This window comes from Xiphophorus maculatus, chromosome 24 (genome assembly GCF_002775205.1).
Source record: "Xiphophorus maculatus strain JP 163 A chromosome 24, X_maculatus-5.0-male, whole genome shotgun sequence".
In the NCBI taxonomy this organism is placed as follows: domain Eukaryota; kingdom Metazoa; phylum Chordata; class Actinopteri; order Cyprinodontiformes; family Poeciliidae; genus Xiphophorus; species Xiphophorus maculatus.
In genome coordinates, this window is record NC_036466.1 from 713,107 (window position 1) to 737,771 (window position 24,665).

At 38.9% G+C, this 24,665-nt stretch overlaps 1 protein-coding gene across 1 annotated transcript in view; it reads right to left on the minus strand.

Annotated features, from left to right (window-relative positions):
• Positions 1 to 7,282, minus strand: part of nlgn4x (neuroligin 4, X-linked) — a 97,664-nt gene extending 90,382 nt beyond the window's left edge. Inside the window, exon 1 of the mRNA XM_005809966.2 lies at positions 6,964 to 7,282. The gene's annotated coding sequence lies outside the window, so the exon portion shown is untranslated. The remainder of the gene's footprint in view (positions 1 to 6,963) is intronic.
• Between the last annotated feature and the right edge of the window lie 17,383 nt (positions 7,283 to 24,665).

Here is a 24,665-nt window from a genome sequence, read left to right on the forward strand (position 1 = left end):
GTAAACAGGCTGCAGGACAGTAGATCTCCAGGACAAGGCTTAGAGTCCATTGGACTTCGGGCCAGAATTATGTTATGATGGGAAAATTGGAGGAAGTCTGAAAATATGACTGAATGGGAGGGTTGAACTAGAAAGTTCTTGGTATGAAAGTTTCCTTCCCAGAACTTTCTGGGTAGAAACCCCAGAAAGTTTTCTAACCAAAAAACTTGACTGGAATGAAAATGTCATTCCAGTAGCTAAAATCTGGCTAAGACAAGAGGACAACTAAGATGCATCAGAATCAGCAGCAGGTGACCATGATTGTTAATTCAGCCCAATTAGATTGAATTAAGTAAATAAGACCAATGAAATTCCAGTAGGTAAAACCTCATGCTCTGAGAACAATAGAGACGAAAACCAGATTTAAGGGTTTTGTGATAAGAAAATCTCTTAACAGCTAGTGTTAAGAGATTTGTACCGGTTGTACTGGTTAAGAGAGTGTTGTACTGGTTTGAAACTACCTGAAATGTGAAGAAATTTCTCTTTACTACAACGTTCCAGCCTTCAGTTCCAGGCGGCCCTGTCAGTTAGACCTCCCTCCCCTCTCCACCTCTCTTCTTATAGGGGGTAGTATTTGATGTACAGTAGTCAGCCCCAAGCTGTTCATCATTTACAATCACTCTCTGCTATAAAGACTACTCTGTGAAACCCACACTGCACCAGATCAAAGACTGACTCATCCTGTCAGCACTGTTCAAGCTAAAGAGTTGTCAAAATGATCCTAACCCAATGTGTATTTTCAGATGTCAGAGCCCAAATACCTTCCTTAGCAGAGTCATCGTGTTTCTTCTGATTCAGTTAGCAGACAGCTTTAGCCTTAGCCTCTGCTTGTCTCTGGCTTTAACTTTCCGAGATGCTATTTCAATATTCCCACATAATGTTCTTCCCTCATGATTCCAAATAGTTTTTTGTGAACTTTCTGCAGCAAATTATTCCCTCGGCAGAAACAAGCTCAAGCTTTTTCCTCCAGGTGTAACATCAATCTGACTTGTGATGCTTTTGCTGCAGTGGCTTCTTCCTCTCTGAATGGCCTTTAACTGTGGATAGTGACTGAGTAGGTGACTTAAACTAGAAGTGCTGGAGTTAGTCCATTTTGACATTTACCTATGCAGTCTAGAGATAGGCCAAATGACCTGAAGGATTGCTTTTGTTCTGTAAATAAGGCCATTACCTTATAAGTACCCTGGTAATGGCCTCAACGCATCTCACAGTTGCACAATTGTTCCTTAGACTTAGACTTCAACTTAGACTGGATAATGCAGCACAACATCATGGATCAGCTGCAAAAGGTCACATCTCTCCAAAAACACTTCATGTATGCTTCAAAACTAGACTGAAGAGCATTACCTACAGGAGATCTGATCTCCTGTTGGTATCATAGATACCCACCCCCAACATGGACTATTCACACTCCTACCTTCTGGCCTGACGGTCAACGACCACATTTACAATTGAAGAATGGATGCTAATTTGAGCCATCAGAGTCGTCAGTTTGGACTCAGGTTCTTTTGGCTCTGTTTCAGTAAGTCTGGGGAGAAATCGAAAACCTAGTACTCCTAGTCTTAACTGAAAGGAAAAGTTTAGTCTGATTTAACATGACTGAGGACATAAATATTGTATTGTAAAAAAAACAAAAAACAAAGGGAGTTTCGGGGGCACAATATGAGAAAGCATCTGTATTGAAAGATCATAGACCCTCTTTACCTTCACATATTTATACCTGTAGATATAGATAAAAACAAATGGATATTCAGCAGGTACAATAGGTTACTATTAGGTCACAGACTGTTGATCATTGGTTATTGCTCACAATAAATGAAAATGATTCCACAGAATACTGGGAATGCTGCTGCTGCTGCACATGGCTGCACAACAATCTCCACCAGTAGAAGTAGTGAATGCAACAAAATGAAGCCAAACAGTTTCTTATTGTTACCTCAGGTTATGTGCTTGTAAATGTTTCTATAATAAATTGACACAGGCAGCTGCATTTGTAATAACTCAGTGTGTTATGACAAACCGTCCTTCACACAGCTCGGCCTGCATGCAGATCTTGCACTGCGACTCTCCTTTGCAGACAAAGAACAATGTACTCACTCTTAATAATTATACAAGATAAGTCTTATGAATATCAATGAAGGCGCTCTCTGTCATTTGCATTTCAATCATTATAAAATGATTCCGTCGGAGATGTGCTGTCCTCCTAACTATAGGATGTCACAGACTGAGCCGCAGCAGCTGATGATTTACCACCGTGTATGTAGAATGCATTTGAAAGCTTTAGGATATTTCTGCACTGTTTGTCTCTGTTTTCTGCTTTGACATTAAAATCTACAGGATGTCACATTAGGGAACCCTAATGCAAGCAGAACGAGGGAGAAAAGAACACCCTGATTCACTGTGTTTGAAAACTGGCTGTGGAAAACACAAAATTACTATCAACGGTTTCTTGCAATCAAATCCATGTTCTATTAGCCTTGTTTCACAGAATTAAATGTATTTCGGTTGGATATTGAGCTGAATTTATATCTGGGCTTTGACTAAGCCATTCTACCGGCTCTCTGTTTTTTCTTTCTTTCAGGTGTAGAAGCACATTCCTATGTCTTATTATGTCATCTATTCTGTGAAGTGCACCAGTTCCGCCTGCAGCAAATATACACATTATGATGCTGCCACTACTGTACCTTACAGGCTTGCAAGCTTCCCTCTTTTTCCTCCAAATGTAACAATGACAATTATTGTCAAACACTTTAGGCTAAGGACAAAGCCCACAAAGCTAAGATGTTGGTTTGTTGTGGAAATTAATGAATACTAATATAGATTAATGCTAAATGAAGGTACACCTTAATAAAATTGAAAGATTTTATACTTTAGAAACTAAAGTTGATGCCTCTGTTGATAAAAGCTTCTTTGGTATTCTACACAAATCATTCTAAACATGCCACAATACCACAAAACCAAATATTTGTATCTCTTTACAAACTGTCCATGCATCCATAATTAGGCCATGGAGATGCCTGAGGCAACAAGCCTGCAATGCATTTGCTGCATTGTGTTTGTCCATAGGCTGCACAGTGGCGTAGTTGGTAGTACTGTTGCCTTGCAGCAAGAAGGTCCTGGGTTCGATTCCTGGCCCAGGGTCTTTCTGCATGTTCTCCTTGTGCATGGTGGGTTCTCTCCGGGTACTCCGGCTTCCTCCCACAGTCCAAAAACATGACTGTCAGGTTAATTGGTCTCCCTAGGTGTGTGTGTGCGTGCCTCCACTTGTTGTTTGTCCTGTCTGTCTCTGTGTTGCCCTGCGACAGACTGGCGACCTGTCCAGGGTGACCCCGCCTCTCGCCCGGAACGTTAGCTGGAGAGGCACCAGCACCCCTCCTGACCCCACTAGGGACAAGGGTGTAAGAAAATGGATGGATGGATGTTTGTCCACTAAGAGACAAAGGAGAAAACAGTTATGTCATAATAAAATATCTATTTTATTATGACATAACTGTTTTCAACACTGTCAAAAGCCTGTGGCGTTTCTGACCTACAAGGAAGATGTTATGTTTGTTTTTTTAGCAATCCAGCCGTTGGATCCAAAGTGTGAATGCCATGAACTTAGTTAGGAATAAACATTAAATAATTAGTAAAAGACATATATATAGGAGAATCATACTGTTAAAAAAAATCCTAACGAAGCCTTGCAGATAAAAACTTCAAGGTAAAAAAAATATTTAAATTAGCAAAGTTGCTGTTGCTACCTAGAGGAGATTAAACAAAAAGAGGCATAGTCAATGAATTATAAATATGACAAAATTTGTCTATATATGACAAAAAACTAAGACAACACACAGGGGAATATGTAGCAGTCAGGATTTGCTAAACAACTGTTTCAGAAAAAGTCTTCATATCTGTGACTTTAGGAAGGATTCTTAAACTGGACATAACTCAGTGAGTTTATGAACAACCAAATACCAAAGTAAAGTCCTGCGAAACAAAGGTTCACTCCTTTTCAACAGCAAAGTTTCAAGAATAATGTAATTATTAGGAATTATTATGTGATCATTTACAAGAAGTGAAGAAGACTTGCTCAAACTGGGACCTGAAAACAGCAGCATATCCACAACACACTCAGCAAAAAAAGACTTGCCATACCAAGTCCAGACCTACTGTAACTCTGATCTAAATGCTGTGGTGAGACTTTTAACAGCCCTGTAGGTTTGCTCAGTTTGTTTTTGCTGTATGAAATATGAGATTTTATGCATTATATAAAACAATTGAAATGCAGCTACGCAGCTAAAAGAACAACATGTTTTGTTCTTTTAAACAGAATAGATGGAAGTGGGATTTTATGGGAAATTGTAAGCAGTTCAATCTAATTTAATATCAGTTTTGCCTCAGCATAAGAGCTAAAGCTAAAAATGTATTTTGTTTCTCAGCATCATAGTAAGACCAGGCATCCCTTCAAATCAAGAGAAAATTTACTTCATGGGAGGAAAACATTTTACATTTTACAAGCCACATTCTCACAATCAGAAAGAGTTTGGAGAACTTTGGTACGTAGAGTGAACAAATATAAGAAAATCAAGGTGTGTGATGCTGATAAACTCCAAGCAATGAAAAGTGAATGCTCAAATTAACTAACAAGGTCCTTTAACAAATTATGTGCACACATATGCAACCGGATAGTTGTACTTTACCATTACAGTTTATTTTTCACCTGACATTAAAAGTATAGGCATGTAAACCCTTCAAACTCATTTAATGAGTCAAAAGGGAAGAAAAATTAAAGACAAGGATAAATTTGGTTGTGACCTTCAAACTTTGTCATATTCCCATGTAGAACCTGATTGGCCACTTTCAGATGGTGAATGCTTCTTTTTAAAGCTGGTCAGTCAGTTTGGTTCTGCTGGAGGTTTCTCTGTTCAAAGATAGTTGTTTCTTTTCACTGCCACCACAAAAGCATTATTCAGGAAGGAAGACTTCCTCAAAGTCACTGACAAAACTCTTGGACTTTCTCCCAGGATCAACGTTTTATCACTTGGACTTGACAGGTTTATTTTAGAAGTTAGGAGGGAAATGAACTGTTGATAACTGAACTGGAATTGTTGGTTTTGGTGTCTTTAATGCGACTCTTTAAGATACTCCACAGACTCTCTGTGGGGTTTCGATGAGGTGTGATTGCTAGCAGGTATCTGTAGTGAGAAAATACTAAAAAAAGGTGTAAACTGAATTTTGCATCTCCATAAGGAGATGTTTCTCTCTGTCAGCAGACAGAAACATGAAGTGCTTTGAAATATCCTGTTAGATGGTTGCAGTGACTTTGGACTTGTGAAAAGTCACTGGCCCACCAGCCTTCTGAAACTCCTTCAATCGCCTAAATGCTGTAGCTTTCACCTTTTCTCCTTCCACTCAGTGAAACAACTAACTTCTTTTACATGACTTTTGTCTTCCTCATGGAGCGTGTTAAAGACTTCTGGACAACTGTAAAGTTGACAAGCTTCTGTAGGATTGAGACGGCATTGGCATGCCTGGAAAACACCCAAAGGGGAGACTGATCCTGATCTGGTTCTCAAACCTCATCAACTCATTTCAGGGTGGAGAATTAAGGTTAAGTTCAGCAGCCCCACCAAGGATCCAAAGCTCATCTGAACAGCTTAAATCCAAGACCAACAGGGCAATGTCTTTCAAAATGAAGGTTTTTGTCCCTGACACCATCTGCAAACTGTAAACTGTCTTTTTATGATGCTTAAGGAGGAATCGTGTCTTCCTCTCTGAGTGGCCTTCAGGCTCATGCTGGTAAAAGACTCATTTTAGTGCTAAAGACACTTTGTTCACCACTTCCTCAGATTTGGTTGAAGTTCACTTAAAACACACTTATGATGTTAAATGTATTCATATCACATAAGGATGCAGATTGCCTTAAAATAAATCCCCAGGTGTGTCGTTATTTGACTCAGATTTTGTGAATGAACCTGGCAGTGGCCAATAAAACCATGACACCATCATCTGAGCTGTTAAACAGCAGTAATCTCAGCATACATCAGGGGTGTCCAAAGTCCTCGAGAGCCGGCATCCTGCATGTTTTAGTTCTCTCCCTGATGGTACTAACAACATTTTCAGTGTGTCAATGTTCTTCTTAGGCCTTCTAACGAACCATCATTTGATCCATTTGAGTTAAACCAGGGAGAGAACATGCAGGATGTCGGCCCTCCAGGACCGACTTTGGGCACCGCTGGCTACATGTACTTCCTTTCTAATTATTCTGGCATATATCAAACACTGAACAGGTAAAATGTGTGTTTTAAAGTGTTTGTCTCATTTGTGCAGAATAAAGGTTTAGCTGGTTGAACAGGTGCCTCTCTCCGGTAAAGCTAATAGAAACTTCTAGTTTGGGTTCTATCTTTTGATTTTTCAGACAAAACGCAGCCTGTTTCATCTCCTCTTATCTGTGAATTCATGCATTTTTTCCGTTTCTCCAGAAGCCACATCCAGATCTCCACACCACCATCTTGTGGCGACCGGGCTGCGCACAGAGCTGTACTGATGGAGGATGTCAGTCTGCGTTGCAGCTCTCACGCACACGCACACACACACTTGGATAGCTAAGAAAAAAAGAGTTGTTGACAAACGCATAATGTGTTGAATGTGTTTAAAAGCAGGTCGCTGCTGCTTGTAGTCTCTGTTCCTCACTGTTTGCTTTGGCTCTGACTTTGCTTTAAGCGCAGTGTGGTTGCACATGAATGACGCCTGAAACGTGAAAAAAGCGCATTGAGTCATTTGCGCGATGAGGGATTCGTGTTGATTTTCATCCCAGCTGCTCCTTCTTGCATCACTCACACCGTCCGCACCGCAGACATTTTTCTCCAAACCAACTCGAATCAAAGTGAAGCTCATGCACCTGCAGCTTCCTCACACACGAACTGCTGTTGTGTCACTCACCTCAGTCCGGATCCCTAACGCACGAGTCCTGACTTCTCGAGGTTCTGCAGCCCACATGCGCAAAAAAACTGCTTTTCAGTCCACATCCAAGCTCCTGCTCTGCAAATCCAAAGTAACACAGCGCGCACCATGTGTGCCGGAGGGAGCGCAGCAGCACGTCCTGGGTTATGTTTTCCCCGTGCGTGCGCGTGCGTGTGAGGTGAGGAGAACGAAGATGCGGCTTTATCAGCACTGAAGATGTTTCAATGAGTCATTGCAGAGGCGCTGGGAACGCTGCTAAATCTAATTGCTCTCATAGCGAGAGTGAATTGCGCGTACAAGATTAGTGATAGAGAAACCAGGTCTCTCTCTCTCTCTCTCTCTCTCTGGCTTTCTATTGGACTACACAGACTGAATTTACTAAGCCTGCAGCCAATAGATTGCTGCACTCTCCCCATCATCCTTAACAGTTGGTTCGATGTTGTGGCACCGAACCAACTGTGGCAGGTCTCCATCAAAACACCTGCAACTTACAATCACGCAAAAGTCGGGACATTTCGGATCTACGATCATGTGAAATGACTTGTAAACGAAGTTTGAATCGGAAGAGTTTATGAAACCAAAGTTTTAGGTATGTTTCTGAATTAAAAAACTTAATTGAAAGCTTCATATTGAATGTTTTAGAAATAAATTTGCAAAAACTGTTGGACTATTGTGTAAAATAAATGATTTAGTTGCTATACAATGTTTGTACATAAAATATGAGGATTAGGGCCACCGGGAAAATAATTCTGAGTTTAATTTTAGAGTTCCGACTTTAATCAGACTTTTGATCTCAGAAGTTTAATGGAACTATGTCATTAAACTATTTCTCTTTTAGTAAATTCTTGACTCCTAAAACAGGATTTTATTTCATTTTTTGTAATGTTGTAGATTGACCAAAGTAAATGTAATAATCTGAATCTGATTTTTTTAAGAGACATTTAAAATATTCAAACTGTGATTTAAAAGCTTTTATAGTCCTGTACAGAAAATAATTTATTTCCAGTGTTTTGTCTAAGTGAAATCCTCAGACTAATTTTAATAAGAGACAAAAAAGCAAGCTTTTCTTCATTTATTATTTCCACAACAAAGAAAAAAAAGCAAAGATCTAAAGCAACAAAAAGTTCCCTTCTATTTACAAACGGAATAAAGAATCTATGAATCCCCAGTTTTTATGAATTCATTTATAATGTAATCCAAGTGAAGTTTAGATATTTTAGAGCTAGAGTCGATCACCTGTCGCTGTTTCACCTTGATTGCAAATTTATATGCTTTTATGTGTCATTGTGAAATACTTTGAAACCAGAAGTTTACATGCTAAAAGAAAAAAAAAAAAACAGAGGAACTAAGGGACTTTTTTTGTAGCACTCCTGTCACCCTCTCAAAGAGTTGTGCCCTCGCCTTATTGCCAGTATCAAAAACCGCTGCTGCATAGGAAGCAATATGAATATCAAAGTATACATTTTTTGCACACATTGTTCCTGCAGGCTAAACCTACTGCAGGGAAAAATGTTGTCAGAATGTTGTCAACCTGTCCCAGATCCCCAGGTCCTCATCACGCTACACTTCAGAGACATAAATGAAGGAGAAAAAAAAGAAGAAATGAAAGAACAACTTTTTTGTACATCTATAATGTGCAACAAATCAGTGATCAACCAAACTCTGTATTTGCCCACCTAAAGCTCCTAACATGTGATACAATAACTAGTTTGGAAGAAAACAAAACATAGCATGGAGAGCAAACACACACTGTAAGTAAAGCTCAAGTCAAGGTTTGAACCAATTATCTTTAAAATGATAAAACTCCAACTGTCTCTACAAATGAATTTTTTTGCTCATAACCAACCAGGAAGTGACCAGAGGTGGACATAGTGTTGACAACAAGCAAAATGCCAGCTATACAAGGTAGAGTTCAGGTAGTAAAGCCACAAATATTTTACTTGCTACAGGAATCTGTCTTTATATCTTCATTTGAATGAAATATTTGAATTTGTTTCTTGCTGCTATGGCTAGCTAGCACTACATCCACATGACAAAATATAGTCTTGTGAAAAACAACACTTTTGATGTTGTCAGTCCAGTCATAAAAGAGTAATATGCTGCTTGAATAGCGTATTACTATTTAAGTAATATGCTATTGAATAGAATAATAATAGCATACTACTACACTATTAGTCCTTTTGGACTATTACGTAACTAAATTCCAGTCTGTTTTTTCTTACTATCAGACAGCGAGTACTTTATACAACATGTTCAATAACCACAATTTTAGAATATTTCTTAACATTCCACAGACTGATGTTCCTAACTTAATTTTGTGATGACCTGTTAATCCTTTTCAGATTGATATACAGTAAAAATTCTTACCTTATTTGTTATAAAATATCATTAACAAGCAAGGAGAGGCATATTTATCAATGGGAAATGTTAGGATTTTTTTGTTCCACCACCTAAATTGAAACACAGATAAAACACAGAAGCCTGGAAAGTGATAACCTTCAACATCAAGGTCAGGCTCTTTTCTAACCAGTGTGAGTGTGAGCAGAGCTTCTCATCATGTTACATAAAACAAGCCAAAAGGAGGTTTGAACAGTTGAGTCAGAGCTGGGAGATGAGGCAGGCCTCCCTTTGATATTGTCATCATTTATTCCCTCTCCCCACATCATAAGCCTGAGCAGTCGGGGGTGTCCTCGTTGCTTCTGAAGTTTATATCAGCTCCAGTCGGCGGATCGGCCAAGATTGACTGGGTGACTTTCATGAGACTGATGAAGGGACGTCGGTGCTCCCTGAGTGGAGCCAAATTAAATGTTGAGTAGGATTACAACGTCACCTGCAACCTGCAGTGGAGGACCACTGAAAAAAGTCAGAGTGGCCTCTCTGTCCTTGTATTAGCATGCATGCAGCGTGATGAAACCACTACTGGTCATTTCCTCATACAGCACAAGTGGAAACTTTAGATCAGGAGTATAATTCTGCATACTTTGTATTTCAGATAATTGGAAAAGAGAGTGAATATAGCACCCTAATAATGGCTTTTTCCCTTCACTACAGTACAATTATGTTAAATTGAGGATAATGAAAAATAATAATTCTCTGCATGTGCTGCGATTTAAAGATATATTCAGAAATAGATAAGGTGATGTGAGGAAATATTTTATCCTCCTTGTTTTCTTTAGTTTTTGCTTCTTTGTCACACTGAAATGTCTACAATCATAAATGAACTTTAGAAATCAAACATAGCCAGAGTAAATCAGTACAATACACACCAGCATATCTCTCAGCCTAATAAATAACTAGTTGTTCTACTTTTAGCAGCAGCAGCAGCTTCCAAACAAGGTTATTATAGTTTATCTGCAATAATGAAAACTGGAAATAAAAAACATCGTTGCTAACTGAAATAAATTAAAATAGTAACTGATGGGGCAAAACAATAACTGGAAATAAGACATATACTATGCTACATTATGAATCCATTTATTTACTACTATGTATTATTATGTATTTTTCTAGATTGGTAGATGTCAGTGACTTTGTTATCCGTTTCTCAGTTTCTTCAGGTTGTTTTATTTTCTGAGATCTCTCGGCCTACTTCGTGTTGTCACGCGGGTTCTTTTGAAGTGATATCTTGACTTTACTAATTTGGGATTAATCATTCCTAGAACTAATTTTGAAATGTACTTTTTGAACATTTGAAAACTTTGCTGACACAACATTCAGCTTCACTTCATCATCATTAGGATTAGTTAGTCCTGACAACATTTGGATCTCATTTCTCAGTCTGTAGCATGCAGCTACATTAAATACGACGCATGAAAACTGGAGCCGGCAGAGGTTTGCATGTGTGTGGATGAGAGGTCTGTGCAGCCGTGTTCACTGTTCCAGAATGAAGAGACTGTCAGACCTACAGACTTAATGGCAGCAGCAGTAGATGAGGGCAAGAAGTGTGGTGTTTAATACTTCACAGAGGACAAGCTGGCCTCAGATGATTTAGACAAGTCATGGCAGTAATCACATGCAGAGAGACAGGGGCTGTGGGAGTGGGTTTCTGAAAGAGCCAGGACATGTCTCCTCTTCTGTGTTTAAGTACAGACGATTCCTGTCGCCTCAGACTGGCAAACAGATACATAAAGTCTATAAAGTGGTTGGTAAGGCATGACTCTTCAGGAGCACTCACTCCTTTGGTGGTGATGCATGAGCACGAGGATGTGGCCCTCTTCGCTGACTGCTTCAGAGCAAGTGCGGTTTTATCTTTGTTGGTGTTTTGATCGATTGCAGTCTCAGTGTTGATGCAATAAGGCAACATGATATTTGACAGTCTCTTACAGCTACAAAATTAGTGATCAATGCCTGTCGGAGCTTTGTTGCTGAGGCAAACACTCTTCAAGAGGCCAGGCCTCAAAGTTTCCTCTCACTCACAGACCCTTTAAAGGATCAAAAGAAATACACAGAGGAAAAAAATGTTCTACACAATGTATCGCCAAGGTTATGACAAAGTCCAGGAGTAATTATTACCATCCATTAAGTACTCATAAAAAGGTCTAAGATTGGATTGTGGTGGAAATGGGAGGGAAACTGAAACAATTCTTCTCAAGGATGAGCATATTAAACCACATACAACACTGTTTAGTGGACAACTGGTATTTGTGGTAGATAGGGAGGACAGTCGCCCAGAAGATCTGCCAATAGTTGACAACCCGTGCAAAAACACTTGGAACTGTTTAGTTCAAACAGCAGATATTCCTTAATATGCATTAAAACACAGTGGAACTTATGTTGGCACTGCAGCAGAGCTAACACCCATAGTCTTCCTTATCTCTGGTCTTAGAGCGAACAGTCAGTCAACACAAGGCAAAATGAATGGCACTTCTGGATTGGCCGCTTTGTAAACGTTAGACACTTAAAGATTAGCATTTCTGACGTCTATGTATTTTGTAAAGTGCACCAGTCCCTCTTGCATCAAATCACGTACAGTGGATTTCTATATCTGAACATTTTTATGATACCTCCTAACATCGGTTCTCTCCCCTGTGGCTGGCTGGTTCAGATTAGAGTATTCCTTCACCCTTCACTACTATCCTAGCGTATAAAGGAATGTTCTTTTGACCAACTAAGCTGCCCTGCAGGGTTAATGAAGCCATTTCCCTTTGACTTTAACATTTAGGTTTGCTTGTGAGACAATGTCTCTGTCCTCTGGGCAGAACTTCTGCCTCACTTCCAGACGGAGCAATAACCAAACTTTCCCCAAGAGCAAATGCTGAGGGTGATGCTGTTTCATCTGCTGCGCTCCCTTGTGCTGCCATTTGAAGTTTCAGATTCCCATTGTGACTTTGATGCTTCCACCTCTCCAGCTGCATCTGAGCAGTGTATCTCTTATAATAGATGTAAAGTTTTTTCCACAACCAGAACTTCACAACACAACAAAAACACTTTTGCTCTTTTTTTTTTTACATTTCTGTACGTGAAAGGACTGACTGTTTTGCTGCCCTGATAAAAAGATCAACAATCCAACCTGAGGTTTTCTACCTGTGTCTGTATCTCTGAGCCCAGCTCTGCTCTCTGTGAAGTCAACCAACCAACCAATGATCTCTGCTAATTCCAATGGAAGAAGTGAAGAAATTCCTTTAAATAGAGTAGTTGATGTCTTGTTTTTATTTTGATGTTATAATTGTGTGTACTCTCCTTTGTGTTTCAGACAATAGCACTGATTTGTGTTGGTCTGTCAGATAAAACATTATCTTCTGGATCTTAATTATATAATTTTTGTTCTTCTGTAGGATGTGATTGGATTGCATCATTATCTTCTGAATCTAATAGAAGCTAGTTGTAATATTAAGAGCATATTCTTCATGTATATGAGCGCCTTTGAAGTTTCCAGTTTTATTGAAAATCCGTTTGAAACGATGCTCTGAGTTCTGTAAAGCTCTCTCCTCACAGAACGGATGAAGCAGAAATGTGTTCTCTTCATATTAAATAATACATTACAAGCTGCTTGGAGGTGGCCAGATGAGCAACCATTTTTTAAACATTCTTCCCCTTTTTTCCCTTCACATCTTTATTTAGAGGTATTTCTACTGTCTGTCTGACAACAACATTTCCAGTTTTCGTTCTCCTTGACCTGACAGTGATCTTTGCTTTTCAAACAAAGATGTGCACCTTGCAGATATCCCATGTCAGCTATGAGTCTCATGAATTTGGACTGATATTGCCTGCAGTGTGTCCCTGACCTTAAACCGTGGAAATTTTCGAAGCCATCCTCTAACCAATTGGGCTTTTGATCCAAATCATAAATGGCAGCTTCCATAGCGAGCAGGAAGACAGATATGGGAAGCAGTGAGAAGATATCATTAAGTGTCAGGTGAGACGCATATCTGGTGCTGGAACTAGAAGAAACAGAAGTGAATTTGGTTCAACTTGGACAAGGTTCAGTCTTGATTATGGAATGTCAGAAAGCAGCAGTACAGCAACCTTCCTCTCACTGTCAGCTGCATCTTCTTATATAAGCCTGTCAATCAGTCCTTGATTCTGCTTTTTTTCTCTGCACTACTGTGAAAATACTGTATTTGATGCTTTACTAGTTTCTTCTGTTTTTCTTTTTTTTTCTTTTGTCACACTTAAATATTTTTTATCAAACTAATTGGGATACAGCAGATTGGACATTCATCAGGCCTCAGTGTGACTGAAACAAAACTGTCGTTAAGCTCAGGTAATTTATGATTTAACAAGGAAGTCATTAGCGGAGTTCCCAATATATATGTGAGCAAACTTTGTCTATATTCCACTAAAGTAAGAAAAAAAAACTGTTTTGCAGTTGAGGTGTTTCCATTGAATAATAGACGCAATTAATATTTGTTTCACAAATAAAAGTCCCGAACTGGAACCTGTGGATTGTGTTTCTGGTACACCCATAAATCTGACACACAAGCAGCAAAGGACAACAAAGCAGCATTTCTTTTCCCACTGGGAGTTAATTTTAGCTTCAAAAAAGTTAAATGCAAGTCAGATTACTTATTTTGCACCAAATCACAACAGATGTAATCTGTAGTAATTTCAATTCAATCTCATCTCATTTGAATGTGAGTTAACAGGGCATTCACCTCAGTTTATTAATCAAATTAAAGTGTTCTGTCTAAGGAAACACAGAAGATTGCATCAAGTCACTGACTTGCAGCATTCATTCTTCCTGGATTAGTACACAGTGACATTAGACAATCACTTGCATTGTGTGGTTGACTTCACAGCCATCCCTCATTCTGAGCAAGCTTGTAGTGACAGTAGGGTGAAAAAACTCCCCTTTAACAAGAAAAAACCTCAAGCAGAACCAGTACCTGGCTCTTGGGTTTGAGAAGGTGCAGACTCAAAAAAGAAAAAGAAGAAATGTTGTAGGATTTTCATTGGTCAATTATTAGTATTTTTTTTTACTTTGGTCAGTTTCAAGTTATTTCAATAACCATTCAGTAGCCGATGTACAAGCTATTTTATAAAGCTGTTTGTAAATCATCCTCTTGCATATATTATATAAATGAACAACAAACAGGCACTCAAAATTAAAGGTCCAAAAGCAAGACGGACTGCTGTTCTGTTGTGTGCAATTGGAGATTTCAGAATAAACAGTCAGCTTGAATTTTTTAAGGTTTTTAAGTCTGTAGAATTTTTCAGATTTGATCCGTTTCACCTCCAGTCAGGAATTATCCAAACATGGTGTTCAAAAGCAGCCTTGATGTTCAGTATCCTGACCATACCTGGGTGGTAATGGCTAGTTTGACTATGTGCTTTCAAAGCATGGAGACCACTGAAGAAAGCTTAAAAATACCCTTCTCTGACTGAAGCCTTACGATACCAAAACACAAAATATAAAAAAGATTAAGAAAAAAACTGACAGAACAATTTTTATCAGTCAGCAAGGAGTGCAAGCTCACAACAATGTGGAAAAAATAGTAAAAAAAAAAAAAAAAGAGGTAAACTAAAATGAAATGTTCAGAAACTCCCGGTTATCTGAAATTGTCTGCTTCAGGCTATCAAACAGAACTGAATGCATTTTTCTGTCTTGACTTGCAGATATGTGAGCAGACCCACTGGCTGCAAATATAGCAAAGATAGATTTGTCCACCTGAACAGAACAAACACAATATGTGAGTGTTCCTATAACCTTCAGTGATTATGACATGCAGCCATGCTATGAATAAATATGTAAGGTTATTATTGCTCTCCACACAGTTTAGCATGAACCAGATCATCTGTCACGCTTAAGTGGATATAAGAAAGAACTGCAGTCAATCATCGATAGCAGTTGAAAACATTTATTTCACTTTAAAAAAAAACATGGGTATTATTATTTCCAATATATTGAAAATTCTATTTAAATATAATTTCCACTTACATTAAATTACACTGCCTTTCTGTTAAAGGTCTGTTAGATTCAGCAGAATTATTGAATTAGTATTATTACTAACCACATTTTTTTATCACTTTCTTCAAATTTCTGTTGACAAGCGTGTCTGCGCATTCTTAAAACATCTGAAATTTATGTATCTAAACCTAATGCCTTAAAACGTCTTAGATTTGTTTGAAATATCAAGTTGGCTTTAAGTACATCAAACACAGGTCTGACATTTGGTTGTGGCAGGACTATTTAATCTCATAATTTATGTTTTTCTGTTATTTAAAAGTTTGAATCACACAGAGACATCTTCATTGCTTTCTGTATCTTCAGGGAGTTGCAGATATTAGTAGCTACCTGTTAATATACACTTTGTGTTTATCCTGGGTAAGTCTAAACTTATATAGCCAGGCAGCTGGGAAACATTCTTCTTTACCACTGGCCCATTTGTGTAGCATAAAATGCTACAAGCATTCTGTGCAACAACACTATGCACTAGGGTAAATACAAACACCAGAAATTTCTGTTTTTCTAGCGTTGCTAAAGCTCCATTGAAATATTTTCTTGTGATGCAGTTGTTAAATTTCATTGATGATGGTTGTAAAATAAACATCCTAAAAAGTTATGAACTTGAGTTGGTGAATCTGGAGGTTTGTAGGATGCCTTCATCACTCCGGCCTTTTGAAAGTGTCTTTTGTCCAAGCTTTTACTTCCTGGCTGATGTCTTCAGGTGTTGCTTCTATATTCCCGCATACAATTTGCATTGTGGCTTTATGTACAAGTTCTTTTCCCCAAATGTAACAATTAGCAACAATTGTCCACCAAAATTACTTGGAATTCATGTCAGACAGTTGGAGTTTTTGTAGTGAATGGAAATATCTGTTTTGAACTGTACACTCATATCAAAGACAGTCCTTTTATTATCAATGTGATTATAATAGACTAATTTGCCTTTAATGGGTGGGAAACTGCTGTGTGCTGATCCTTAAGTGAGAAATAGCTTAATGCCTCTGGGTGTTATTAGCATTGTGGATGAAGAACCTTTCAGTTAGACAACAGTGTTGGTGGTTCATGACAATTTATAAAAATAACAGCTGGAGCATAAATGTCACATTTACTAAGTCAAGCCGCTTGAGATGTAAAGCCAGTCTTTGACAGTAAAGTTTAGCCCGTGCTTATTGATAATTAAATTGCAGTAACAAGTTTTACTGATACAAATTTTCCGTATACAATTACGGAGAAATGAAAACCACATCGACTGTCAAAACAGTTAAGCAAACGGTAAAGGACTTTTGTTAACACAAACATAAAATTCTGGGAGCCATGAGTGAATTGCCAACATTACCAACTATACTTAGTCAGCCACTGTTGGTTCAGCCAAAGCTAATCCTTGATCTGACTTCATGGCACAAACATCAGAACTCTGCTGACCAGTAAGGAGCAAAACATCACTGAATACTGACCGCTAGCTACCACTCCACATCTTTAGTCACCCCAGGATCCTCAGCCCTCACCCCAATGCTGACATGCAGTAGAAGTCTATACTAAGTCCTGATCTGAGCTCCACTAATTCTGCTCTGTCTTCCAGAAAATATGCCCTGAGCAACCACGAGAAAATCCTAAATGCATATTGAAAGTCTGCATATGTCAGGATATGTTGTGAGGTGGTGGTGAGGCAGACGCTTGAAGACCCAGGTAAGATGATTAATGAAGGTTTTTAATGAGGAATAATCCAGGAAAACAGAACACAATAATGATCAAACAAGTCCAAATCCCTGTCAGCACTGGTGAGAGGAAGCTGAGGCTCAACACAGGTAGCAACAGAGAACACGAATGGACTACCCAGACACACGGCAGAACAGATGTCAAATGAGATGAGGAACAAGGAACACAGGTGGGGTTAAATACACAGGGAGTAATCAAGGAAACGAGACACACCAAGGAGTAATCAAAGGATGAGACAGAACAACAGGGAGACCCAGAGACAGAAACTCGAAATAAATACACAGAAAAACACAGAACATAACAGCTTAGCTATGCAAAGTGATACAAATTTGCTTAATTTGTTGGCACAGATAAGATGGATATTTTATCTTTAAAATGCAAATTGCTCCTTTTATGTTCTGATCTTGTCTTGTGTGTTTCAGTGTTGTCCTGTGATAGACTGGTGATATTTTCAGGGTGTATGCTACCTCTCACCCAATGACCTCTGGAGGTAGGTACAAGCCCCAGTTGTGACGCTGCAGGATGGACAGATGGATGGGCAGCTAATGACTACCCACATCCAAATCAGAATAGTTCCTCACAAGCGCTTGATGCCAGGATTTGAGGAATTTAGTTAAGTCACATAAAATCAGAAACTGTGGCCATTAATTTATGTAATCACGCATATCTCCAGGCTGTGTGAGCCAGAGAAGAGAGTAACAAACTATGTCACATGTTCATTATAGCTGCATTACAGCACTGTCATTTGGAGAGAATGTGGCAGAGTGGGAGGCCACAGTCACACAGCTGCCACAGTGGATTAAGATGGATTATTTGTTTGGCAGAAAAGTAATCCTGTGAGATTGGTGATTGGCTCTAGCCTCTCTTTGTTGTAATTCTTGCTTGGAGTGAGAAAGGTAGAATTTTGCCAGACTTTAGAGAATATATTTTTGCATAAATCATTAAAGTAATTTAGACAGAAACGTGATATAAGTGGTGACTAAATTCGGACAATTAGGAATTTTACCATAGCGCTAACAAACTGGGAACTGAAAGTCCTTATTTCATATGCTACAAAGTAAGAAAAAAGATTAAGAAAATTTTAAAATTCTGGAAATTAAGATTAATTTATTTCAAAATCTGGGACAGATGATTAAGATATTCATTGAATAAGACTGTTTTTATGTCAATCAAATACATTTAACTGACAAATTGATGATTAACTGACAAATTACATAATTTTCTGGACATCTCCTTAAAAAAAACAGCAAATAAGAAAACGATGCCAACAAGAAACACCGTTGGTAAACAATAAACTGAACAAAAAGCGCCCAAAGAGAAGAAAGACCCGCAGCAGGCTAACAATACAGCTAGCTAGAGAAGAAAAGCTAACGAAGCTAATGAAACGGTAGCCGAAGTCCTGCGTGAACTAAAGGAGTTGTGGAAAGAAAATTAGAGTGTGTTTGCTGAGACAAAGGCTGCTCTAACAAAACTGGAAACATCAGTATGAGACCTGAAAGAGCGTAGGGACACCCTAGAGCAAAACATGGAAGGAGCAGAGAGTAGAAACGGTAGAAAGGTACTCAACTTATACGACTTCACAGGCCCTCGCGTCCACCTGGCGGTGCGAGGGCCTTCACAGGCCAGGTCCTTGAAGGATCCCTGGCCTTCACGGGCTTTTGCATGCACGTGGTGGAGCGATGGCCTTCACAGGCCTTCACATTACCACGTGGTCGTCTTATTCAAGTACTTCTGAAGGAACAGCCTGCGATGTCATCGATGACATCACGTTCGTTTTGATGACATCAGTGACAGTCAGGGACGGACGTGATGTCATAGATGACATCGCAGGCTGTTACCTCAGAAAAAATATTTTTTATACCTACATTATTTTTTATTATAATTTCTAAGTGCTCTAAAACCTTGTTCACGTCATGAGTGACATGACAGCCATTCTTAAGTGATGTCATGAGCAGCTCCAAGCCATGAATGGCTGCATTATGAGTGTATTTTTTTTAGTGCTTTTCCAATTGAACTAAAACTTCAGAGGCACAGATCATGTTAGTTCAGATGACAAACACTTTCAAACATTTAAAAATGTAAAATGTAAATCCACAAATTAAAACAAAACCCTAACAAGACTTAGAATGTATGTTGGCGTAAATTTTCACTCACTGAATAAATTATTATAACTTATTAATTAATTCTCCAATGAAAAACAGTTAAAATAGAGATGCACATTCTTATACTAGACTGTTTAACAGCATTCACTTTTCAAGATGTTTTATTGTTAAAAATGACATTGCAACATTCTTGACCTATTTAAGCTTGTGGTTGAATGGCTTCTTAATACTTTTCTGCAGACCCAACTGTTCAACTGCTGTGAGGAAAAACAGATAGGAGAGGCTGCGGCATCCTGAACACGATTTATCCAGATAAAAATCATAATGAGGTTTATAAAATGCCCCCTGTCTTCACATGTCCGAGGTTCGTCTGTCGTCACATAGCCATTTAGCAAATACTATAAAAACCACTGACCAGTAATTAGAAAGTAATTAAAATGAAAATTATTATACAAATAATTAAATTGAAAAGAATTAAAATCAGTTAAAAATTCTTAAAATAAGAAAAATTATGAAAGAGTCATTGGCAAAAAAATAAATAAATATCAAATTAAATTTTTTTCAAAAACAATGAAATACATTAGTTAAAATAAGTATTGAAGACTTCCAGTGGTGCCATGCTCTGAGATGGCTGCATTGGGTGGAGGCTCCAGTGAGATTGATGATTAATATGTTGATTGAATTTAGCCAGTTTGTCTGAATTCAGTAAAAAAGGTCAAATCAAGTTTATTAATACGGTACATTTCGCCAACAAGGTAGTTCAGAGGGCTTTTCATGATAAAAATAATATTATACCAATAATGAACCAATCAATAAACATTATGTTTTGTCAAATGCATTATCTTGCATCATATTGATTAATGTTTCAGCTATTATTAACCATTAACAGGTGGGATTTTAGCCTTATTTTACCAATCAATTTACAAAAACAAAAAATCATTGATCCGCTGAACGTCCTCAACAGAAGGTTACAACAGAAGAAAGTTAGAAGGATCTCATTGATGTAGTCCATGGCTTGGTTAATCTTTTCCAACCAAATGCTGTACTATAGCAACTGTATAAAGTTTAGTTTGCTGTTTTAACTGCTGGTGATTGCAATTCTCTTGTTATCATGTTACGACTTTCATCCAAAGTTGGGTTGGAAGTATCAGGCTCATAAATTGTGTTCAGAAACAATCACAGAACAGTAATAGGGCAACAGAGTCCATTAAAGAGACTTGTTATCAGTAATGAGGTCATCAAGGTCACATGAATCTCTGGCCAGTTAACGCTTCGTGTCAATGTCACTGACAATCCAAGCAAATCTCCAACAATGTCAACCTGTCTGCCGTTTCGGTCACACATCTTAAGGTGTGAGATTTTCTGACTGATGCTTATTTCATACCTTCCTCAAACCCTCCATCTACCTTGTTCAGAATGTCACATCATTTCCTTCAAATGTGTTCTTCGTCCTTGAGATGTAGATGAACTGCTAAGTTCTGACCTGACCTGGCTCTTATTGCGTGAGTCATCCTTTTGAAGATGACGTTTTGTTTAGGTCTGAACATACCACACTGCTGAGCCAGTGTTCAAGTGTTCTGTACTTGAGGAACTAATCTCTAAGAGTGTTACCAGATTTAAATTGCACTGGAATATTGCGAATAGAAGATTTCACAATATTTCTTAATAATAGTTTTTCACACTTTAGTCACATATGTGATGACTATGTTCTTCCACCACCTCTTCTCCTTTACTAGTCCAGCCCAGGTTGACTGTTTTCTTGATGCTCTAACATATTCCTTGTTGGAATATCCTGAGATTTGGAGGATTTTCTTGATGTTTTTGTTATTTGTCCTTTTCTTCCCTCTCTGTGGAAAGCTGTTAGGTTTTAGTGATCTGATAACTGATCATTTTTGTTCCACTGGGTGGAATGGAACATAAAGCTATACTGTTTTTTGAAATGACATCAGACTTGTAAAGTACTTTGTAGCATCCTCAAAGAAGTTTTACATTGAAATCAGTCATTCCCATTCATGCACAGATTCATGATATAAAGTTTACACCGAAACTACCTAATACCAAGATTATGGATTGAAACTTCTGAAATTGAACAGGTGAAGAATTATTTTTTTTTGTCTTACTCCTGTGGTAATTAGCAAATAGAAATAATTTTTTTAAAGGGCAGTGTGGTGTAAAATTGACAATTTTAGCTTTACATGGGCTGCACAGTGGCGCATTTGGTGGCAATGTTTCCTTGCAGGAAGCAGGTCCTGGGTTTGATTCCCGGCCCGGGATCTTTCTGCACTTAGTTTGCATTTTCTCCCTGTGGATGCATGGGTTCTACTCCAGGTACTCCGGCTTCCTCCCACAGTCCAAAAACATGACTGTCAGGTTAATTGGTCTCTCTAAATTCTCCCTAGGAGTGAGTGTGTGTGTGTGTGTGTGCATGGTTGTTTGTCATGTCTGTCTTTGTGTTGTCCTGCGACAGACTGCCGTCCTGTCCAGGGTGACTCCGCCTCTCGCCTGGAACGTTAGCTGGAGAGGCACCAACCCTCCCTGCCCCACTAGGGACAACGGTATACAGAAAATGGATGGATGAGCTTTACATCATGTTATAATTTTATTCCCCAGAGGGTTGTTTTAATTCTTTAATTCATGTTTGAGAAATCCTTTATCTCCCATGGCAACCATTCAGCCATGTGTGGACATGTGCAAAACGCCTCCGTGGACCAAACACCGCCTTCTGTGGAGGTGCAGCTCCTCCACAGAATTGAAATCTTACAACTTCCACCTCACTTCCTGAAGGCAAAGTTTCAGAAAGAGCAGAATTTTTTTAAAGAGACAGAAACTCAATTTCAAGATCTTAAATATAACTTTCAAGTTATATTTCATGTGTGAAGTTAGCACAGTTTGTGTCAGGTTTAAACACCTATTGAGACAGATTAAACAAACACAAGAAAGACAAGAGAGTTAGATTCTTTTGTCCTCGCGAGGAGAACAGCCAGAGATGTTTTCAGTCACACATCTCTTCCGTTCTGAAAACATATGTGTCTGTTCTCCCTTTTTATTGCTGTTAGGATCCCTGTTACAGAGAGCGTCTCAAAGGGGTGGGGAAAACACTTCAATCACATAATTGCAATGCAAATGCTAGTCACTAACAAAACACATGGTATCTACACACTAGATTATTCTGTTCCAGACACAGGATAACACAGAGCAAATTGTACGTCTTCATGGTGACAGTTTTATAGCATCTAACAGGTCAAGGATGCAGATGTTTCTGCTGAGCGATAACCTGTTGAAAACAGTTTCTCTGCTCTTCCTCAGAGGCCTTCTGAGAAAGGAATCAAAGTAATTCTACAACACAGAAACTTTCTTTATCCTAAGATGAAACAAATAAAGGCATATAAGACAAGAACGTTATAAAGGCACATAAAACAACAAATATTTGATAATAATATATACAATTTACCTAACAGTTTGTGCTATAAAATGGCACTATATGGATGAAAAATACATAATACTGTCCATTTAATTTTACATTAATTTCATCATTGCCCAGATTCAGCACTAAACCTGTGGTTGTGCTCAGCTCCTCTTTCAGCTGTTTTAAAATGATGCCATCTGATTTAGTATCGCTGAAAATCAAAACATATCTTACATAAAAGATAAAGAACACATTTTACATGATGTCAATAGGTAAATCACACTTTAATTGAGAATGCACAAAAAATAATCAAGTAAGAGATTCATTCTATCTGCATAAACCAAGAATGCACTAATGTAAATATCACAAACCTACAGAAAATGACTAATGGTTGATGAAATTAATCTAAAACACATAAACTGTCTGAAATAAAAATCCAGCTGCTTTTGAACCAGAACACTTGTTTGCTGTTTCAACTAAATGGCTTCAACAACTCTTTGATGTGAGGCTCTCTGGGATTTCACCTGGTAAACCTTGATGGTGGTTAAGCTTCAAAGCTGTCTGCATCAACCCATCACTATCTACACATAGACAAACAGACTGCACATGGATTTTTATTCTTTGGTATTCACCGCCAGTCAAGATGTTTTTCTTTCTATCATGTATTCTTTAAGAGAAACTCTTTTGGGCCTATACTTTTCTTTTTCTTTTATCCTTTATTTATTAGAATATTTTTTCAAAAACTTGAATTTCTAAAGTCTTCCTACTGAAGGTTTTCTATTCACAGTTACACTTCAAAGAGCTCTTCTTAGCAATAAAACAATAATAGTGTGTGCATTTTAAGATAAGATGAAAATATAGTTTATACTCTTAACTCATGTTCATCTCAAATGTTTGGCTATGTTGTTTATTTGCACCTTGTATTTTTTTGTTTTTACAACAATGTTTTAAAGGATTAAAATAGGCAACTACGCATGTAGACAAAATAGTTGGTTCCTCTCTGCTAATAGTCAAAAAAATAGTCAATGATAATTTACTGAAAATGAAACCATGAAAACCAAACATTACTTTAGTGTCATGATGAGTCTATATTTCTAGCCCACATGCAGAACACGACACAGGAGAGCAATATATATATTGTAAGTGAATTTAATTACAACAGCAATATTTGAATGTACTGCAGATTACGGGTCAATCCAGGGGGGGAAAAGGCTCACGGAGTGGTCGGCACATTGTTGAACAGGAGTTTGTAGGTTTGGAGGGATAACTGCCGTGCTCGGGGTCCTGGTTTCCTTATGATCCAGGAGGAACAGCGCTTGGCCACAGAGATCCAGAAGGCGACGAGGGAGTGTTGTCGGGGGGCGGACAGGTAGGTTCAGGCAGGACAAAGACAGAGGAGCGACACGACTGTCAGTCGGAACCTCCAGGAGGGACTTGCGATCAGCCGGAGGAGGTGAGTCTGGAAACTCGGGTTACCAGTGGGTATGTTCCACGGCGTCACGAGGGGAACCCAGGACGTCTCAGGGAAAACACTGTTACTGGCTAACACTCAGGCATCGAAGTACTGGCAGTCAGTTCCTCTTGTACACCTTGCCTGACGAGCAGATAGATCACAGGTGCGCAGGCTGACAACACACCACTCCAGAGAGAGGTGAGTCTGGCGCCATCTGGTGGCTAGATGGTGATAAGCAGCAAGCCGACTCCCACAAGGAAAACAAAGAACCCCGGAACACGACAGTACCCCCCCCTCAACGGTCGCCACCTGGCGGCCGAGATGAAGAGGAGGGAAGAGACGAGCGGTAATCCGTGATGAGGGAAGGATCTAAAATAAAAGAGCCAGGAACCCAAGAACGATCCTCCGGACCGTAGCCCTCCCAATCGACGAGGTATTGCCAACCACGACCTCGTCGACGGGAGTCAACGATCCGGCGGACAGAGTAGGCAGGATGGCCATCAATATCTCGGGGGGGAGGAGGGGGCTCGGTAGGAGGGCAGAGCGTGCTGGTCTGGACGGGCTTTATCTGAGAAACGTGGAAAGTGGGATGAACTCGGAGGGAGGCTGGCAGGCAGA